Genomic DNA, 5,836 nt, shown 5'->3' on the forward strand with positions numbered 1-5,836 from the left:
TCCAGCTGTGTTGTGTGTGGATAAAGTTGTGGTGGGGGACTCAAAGTTCTGTTAGCCAAAAACACTAAGATCATTATCAAAATTTTAATTGCACAAGCTAAAAACAGGCATTTTACATTTAACCCACTATTATCTATATGTAACCCAAATTTTATATTAAACTTCACAAGATTATGAATTCTCATATGACATGTATGTATGACAGCGCTGTACAAATTTTGATTGCGAGCGGAAAAAAGATTCTAAACTAACATAGCGACAACTTACAAAGTAACTTTATGGGAAACATTGCAGTTTTCTAAAACCAATAAAGCAGTTGGTCCCAGAAATTACATTAACTGTTGTTGTAGACATATAAAAGAAAAAAGGCAAAGGCCAAATGAGTTCCATTTAACATAGTGTCAGAAGGTGTTATCTAGTGTGAAAGCATCCTGAAACACATTTCAGGTTTGAAAATAGATCTCCATCCGTCTAACACACTCCAGGTATTTATTTTTCAGATCTGCCATCCCAGCTAAAGCATTGTTTAGCTCCTCCTGTTGGTTCAGCGTCAGATGGAAAGGTGGGGAAACTATAACAGCCCTATGAATGTCTTCCTCGTTGGCTTGCAACTGGTTGAACTGCAACCCATGTCTGGCCAAGCAAGTTTCAAGATTCTCTTGGCTGTAAGGATCCTGTCCAAATATGCCTTCAAGTGCCGTAGAATCAGACTCGCTTGTCAGCATGCCCTCCATCCAAAGTTGCACTGGGGTTCTTTGATTGGCAGACCTGATTTGGTGGTGGTTCCATGCATTTTGGAAATGGTCTAATCTTGCCTGAATTTCTGGAAGGAAAACAACTTGGAGTGCCATCTTCTGGGTGTCTGATGAGGGGTTCAATATCTGCTCATTTTCATAGGAATAAAAAAGGCTGTAAAAGTAGTGCACTACTTGTGTGGATACATCTCTCCAAAGTCGCTCTATTCGTTGGTTGTGCACAGATGGACCAGTAAGATGTCTTCCTGGGCCTTGTAGGAGGGCCATGAGAAGGGCAACCAGAGTGTTCTCGCCTCCATGGTCAGATCTTACCCTGGAGGGTAGTCCGTACAGACATGTTGCTCGGACAAAGTGGGTCAAAACTGTCCGAGCACTGTTGTCAGTGCTGCACTTAATGTAAGTGATGAGTCGAGAATTTCCATCAATGCAACCATGTGTTACAAACCCCCATCTGTAACACATTAAATACAAAATAAGGATTATCCATACAACACTAATAATTACAATGTTACCATGAGTATATGGCAATTTTTAAATAAGACATAAAACTGCACTTCAATTTTCATGTGATTAAAAAATAGACTTTACAAAATACTGACATGAAGGCTGAACTACTATTACTGACCGAATGAGACGCATGTGGCCATCAATATGCCATAGACTGTTTGGGTGGGGGACATGGTAACTTCTTCTTGCTACAGTCTGGCTCCACCTTTGGGCTGCAGCTGATGGGTCAATACGGTTCAGGATCTCCCTAACTCTTCTTCTGGGAACCACAAAGCCATCAGAACGCAGATATGCCCTCATCATCTATATGGAGTTGAAAGGAGAAAAGTGTCAGTGTACTAAAAAATGCAGCATATATTCTAATACATAAATAGGTTTACTCAGGTAAACATTTTGTAACTCACTTCTGACCCAGCTCTGGGAAACTGGTTATGGAGTGTCACCATCTTCACCTCCAGGTCTGCATCCGTTATTGGTGTGAACCTTTTCCTTGATCCCAAGTGAAAACCCTTCATTTTCTTGTGCAGATATGAGGCAGAACATCCCAAGATCCGAGCCATAGCTCTCACTGTAAATCCCTGTGTCAGGAGGAGGTCTACTTGTTCCCTAGTGACATCAAGGGCAGGCCTCCCTCTACTGCCTTCAGTAATGAAAAAAGAACAGAAATTAGGCAAAACTAATTTCTTTGAAAACAATATGTAAATGTATAACAGAAATGTATTTATGTGATAGGATTTTTTTGGTAGAGAAAAATTATTCTGCCTCTATGTAATGCTGCATTTTAGGTGATAAAATGTACAACTCATACATTTTGGCCTATGTAATTAATGAAAAGCTTAATTATCCCTCTAATATCAAGAGTTTAGAGTGATAACTACACAGAATACAGAAGACCTGGAATAATTATCCATTATACCATTCTCTGGGTGAGAACTCGTTTCTGAATCGCTGGAGGTTGTAGGTTAAAAGGTGATCAAGTACACATAAAGTCGTCCCGTAAAATTGCCTGGTGACAGTTCTAAATTATTGCTCTGGTTCAAATGCTACATGATAACCATGGCAACAGAGACTCAAAGTTTTACAGTTGAGTGCAGTGAGTCATCGCAACAGCAAGACAAACAAAACATGAGTTTATTTATTTTCACTTATTTGGTGAGTTTGACAACTTTGAAGAGTAACATTTAAATTAATGGAAATGTAACTTTTGGTATTAAATAAATTATGATGACTGGCATTGGCCCACTGCCATTGCCTGTCATTCTGTCTTGCATATAGGCTACTTGCTTGCTTTCCTTTCAACATGTGAGTGAATGGTTGACAATATTTGTTGTAATAAAGACGATTTAGGAAACCATATTTTTTACTCGTTCCAATAAAGTTTTGCATCATCCTATGGACGAACACAAGCAGTGGTGCACTGGCCTTCGGAAAAGATACTTTGTATCACGTTACAGAAGGTAAAGTCAACATCTCACTTCCCATCACAGATTCATTCGCCTCGCTGGTGCCACGTTGCTTGGCAACATCTGTATACTAGAGATATTAAATAGTGCGATCGACTTATAAAAAAGGTAGTGGCTATTGTTACTGCAGCTAGTGACAATAAAGTTCAGGCTATTTTTACATTGACTTCCGGTTGTGCATGTCCAGTAAAGGCAGTCAGAAGGCTTTAAAGAATATATATCGCGTCATACCCCTGTCAAAACCCGTGCACGCGCATTGGGTCCACAGCGCGCGTGTGAACGGGACTCGCGAGCGAAAATATACATGGCAGCGCGCGTGTAAACGGGACTCGCGAGCGGAAATATACATGGCGAGAGGTCATTTGTGCACTGAGAGGGAGCAAACTGTGTCTGTGAGCGCACAAGGATGTGCACAAGTGACAAACCTGCGTGCGCGCGTTGTCAACGAGCACACGGCAGAGGAAAACGTGCGCGCGCGGCAGCCTCTGTGCGCGCTCGGCAGCCTCTCTGCGCGCTCGGTTTCTGACTCCTGCTCGCTCGGCTGTAAGGGTTTTGGCACTCTGGAGGCGTGGCCTGTGGCTGATCTCCTCTGTCCTCTGATTGGTTAGTGTATCCCGCACTTTACCCTCTACCTATCTATATAAAAAAGTCTACTAGTCAAGTAGCTGCTGGCATAGCTCAGTTGAAAGAGCGGGTGACTCTCGCCCCGGAGGATCCAGGTTCGAGGCCGGGCAAGGAAAATGTAGTAGATGTCATGTTAATTTTTCTCAATTTCAGGTATTTTACAGTTGTGACCGTTCAACTGTCATTAATCGTCCGAATGTTTGCTGGGCAGTGTTTTAAAAAGTGCACATAAGCTAGATGGTTTTAACCATTTAAAATTACATTTTTTGTGATACTGGAAAAATACATACTGAAATAAAACTACTGATTGAAAACTTTATGACTGTGGTTGTACAATATATGACTCACTAATACACTGCAAACTCCCTTAGAGTGGGGCTTCCAGAGAGAGAGAGAGAGAGAGAGAGAGAGAGAGAGAGAGAGAGAGAGACAGAGAGAGAGAGAGAGAGAGAGAGAGAGAGAGACAGAGAGAGAAAAGTTCTTGCCTCATTAATGAATTGTTTATTTTTTTCAGTATTTAATTGACAAATTATCCTTTCAAATAATTAATTGATGAGTTACATAATTGTCCATTTAGAATTGTTGAATGGACTGAGTCAAGTTTGGTGCACTTTATATATTTCAAAACATGTTTTTTTTTAATGATGCATATAAATAATTTAAATGTTAATTTAATGAAATATTTCTATTTTTTCATTACCTCACCCTTGTTTTGACAAAAACGGGACCTTGCTGGATAATATCATGGAGAAACTATTTGTTCACAGTACATGGCTCCGTAAGGATCTGTGTACCAAAGGAGGAGATACTCAGAAATCTGTCTGCAGATTGTTACAACCCAGACTGGAAGTGGCGGGCTGTAATAAGAAAAGAGACCAAACAGAGGAGTGGGGGGTTCAACAACTGATTTATTTAACAAAAGTAAGGATTTACTAAAGCAAGTTAGTGAACAGAAAATGGCCATCTCAAGGTTTTACTCGGATGTCCCTCAGCAGGGTGCAGCACTGTTGAAGGTCATCTGAATGAAAGCTTGATATGCAGTTTCTTTATGAAAGTGTGTAAATATACAGTGTGGTTGCCGAACATATGTTGAGGTTCTCAGACATCAGGCTTCTTTGCCCAGGCCTTCACTAGTGGGCTATTTTAAAAGTTGGTAAGGAGAAAAACCACAGCATATAGCTGATTGTTTACAAATGCAAGGAGGGGAATAACAATCAAAATGCTTGTGTTCTTGGACCAGATGAATGGAGCGCTCCACATGCACTCAGAGATGTTATGGCTTCTGTTTCTATAACTTTACATGCAGACATTTGAGGTTTGCCAGAAAGGAAAGCTGGCCTGTACACTTTGCAGGGCACAATGTCATCAATGAAGAAACCCCTGTCTACCAAGATGACCATCTCTAGTTGTAGCATTTTCATCACACCAGATTCCCAGGTTGGTCGCTGATAGTTCCAGCATACAGTGCTGAGACAAAGGTCACTGGCCTATGTGGCACAATCCAAATGAGCCTCTTCAGAGTGCAGTTGAACTTGAGGAAAATATATGACTCTGGAAGAGAGGGGAATATGGCCATTGACACCTCAGATCAGTGCAGTCAAGAATTACTGGTGTTTGGGTAGTCCTGAACGTGTTGTGATGCCCCCACCGTCTCATTGGGTTTTCATTTGTGTTTAATTGTGTTTTTCTTCTGTTGTAGGCAGCTGGTTAAGCAGCCTTGGAGGCACCTGGGCTCAGGGTGTGGTGCTGCCTACAAAGCCTACTGTTTTTCTGCTTTCACTGGGTCTCTCCTGTGTGGTGGAGAGTCCTCACTGGCCATTTTCTGTTCACTAACTTGCTTTAGTAAATCCTTACTTTTGTTAAATAAATCAGCTGTTGAACCCCCACTCCTCTGTTTGGTCTCCTTTCTTATTACAGCCCACCACTTCCAGTCTGGGTTGTAACAATCTGCAGACAGATTTCTGAGAATCTCCTCCTTTGGTACACAGATCCTCACTGAGCCATGTACTGTGAACAAATAGTTTCTCCATGATATTATCCAGCAAGGTCCCGTTTTTGTCAAAACAAGGGTGAGGTAATGAAAAAATAGAAATATTTCATTAAATTAACATTTAAATTATTTATATGCATCATTAAAAAAAAACATGTTTTGAAATATATAAAGTGCACCAAACTTGACTCAGTCCATTCAACAATTCTAAATGGACAATTATGTAACTCATCAATTAATTATTTGAAAGGATAATTTGTCAATTAAATACTGAAAAAAATAAACAATTCATTAATGAGGCAAGAACTTTTCTCTCTCTGTCTCTCTCTCTGTCTCTCTCTCTCTCTCTCTGGAAGCCCCACTCTAAGGGAGTTTGCAGTGTATTAGTGAGTCATATGTTGTACAACCACAGTCATAAAGTTTTCAATCAGTAGTTTTATTTCAGTATGTATTTTTCCAGTATCACAAAAAATGTAATTTTCTATGGTTAAAACCAT

This window comes from Nothobranchius furzeri, chromosome 5 (genome assembly GCF_043380555.1).
Source record: "Nothobranchius furzeri strain GRZ-AD chromosome 5, NfurGRZ-RIMD1, whole genome shotgun sequence".
NCBI lineage: Eukaryota > Metazoa > Chordata > Actinopteri > Cyprinodontiformes > Nothobranchiidae > Nothobranchius > Nothobranchius furzeri.